Source organism: Salvelinus namaycush, chromosome 40, assembly GCF_016432855.1.
Source record: "Salvelinus namaycush isolate Seneca chromosome 40, SaNama_1.0, whole genome shotgun sequence".
NCBI lineage: Eukaryota > Metazoa > Chordata > Actinopteri > Salmoniformes > Salmonidae > Salvelinus > Salvelinus namaycush.
The window spans coordinates 13,762,336-13,763,645 of NC_052346.1; positions in this window are offsets into that span (position 1 = coordinate 13,762,336).

Genomic DNA, 1,310 nt, shown 5'->3' on the forward strand with positions numbered 1-1,310 from the left:
TAGAGAGGAGGAGAGGAGGAGGGAGAGAAAAGAGGAAGGAAAGGGGGAATGGGAAATGAGGAGAGGAGGAGGAAAGGCTGAGGTGGATTAAAATAAATACAAATATAGAGGGGGGAGAGATTGAGAGAGAGAGAGGGAGAGAGAGAGAGAGAGAGAAGAAGAGAGAGAGAGAGAGATGTCATTGAGTCATATATCATCAGAAGGATACTGCAGTGCTGGTAGTAGTTGGCATAAGGCCAGACAGTAATGGACAGAGCTCTGTATTACAGCACAACAGTGTCTCTACAGTATCACACACACACACACACACACACACACACCTCTCCTCTCGCAATCTCCGCAGTTTAGTAAAGTAATAAGAGAGAGAGAGAGAGAGAGAGAGAGAGAGAGAGAGAGAGAGAGAGAGAGAGAGAGAGAGAGAGAGAGAGTGTCTAGAGGAGAGTTATGATGGACTGATCAAGGGGTGAGTTTTCAGGGAAATGTCCGAATCAGGGAATCTCAAGGACTTGAAACCTGTTACGGCCAGTTGCGACAAACATCCAGTGAAATTGCAGAGCACAAAATTCAAATTAAATTATTAGAAATATTTAACTTTCATAAAATCACAAGTGCAATACACCAAAATAAAGCTTATTTTGTTAATCCAGCCGCCATGTCGGATTTCAAAAAGGCTTTACGGCGAAAGCAAACCATGTGATTATCTGAGGACAGCGCCTCATCATACAAATGCAAAACAAATCATTTTCAACCAGGGAGGTACGACACAAAAGTCAGAAATAACGATATAATTCATGCCTTACCTTTGAAGATCTTCTTCTGTTGGCCAAAATGTCCCATAAACATCACAAATGGTCGTTTTGTTTGATAAATTCCTTCGTTATATCCCCAAAATGTCAATTTATTTGGCGCGTTTGATTCAGAAATACACCGGTTCCAACTCGCCCAACATGACTACAAATGATCTAATAAGTTACTTATTTCCTAATCCAACTTTAGGTATCCTAAAATGTAAATAATCAATCAAATTTAAGACGGAATATACTGTGTTCAATAGCGGATAAAATCAAAGTGGAGCGAGTTCCAGGTCGTGTGCACCAGGTCGCACGCACCAAACAAACAGTCCACTTGGCCTGACACTCAGTCTGAACAGCCCTACTTCTTCATTTCTCAAAGGAAAAACATCAACCAATTTCTAAAGACTGTTGACATCTAGTGGAAGCCATAGGAACTGCAACCAGGTGCCTCGTAAATCTAGTTTCCCATAGAAAACAAATAGAAAACACAGTGAACTCAAATTATTTTTCCTGGAT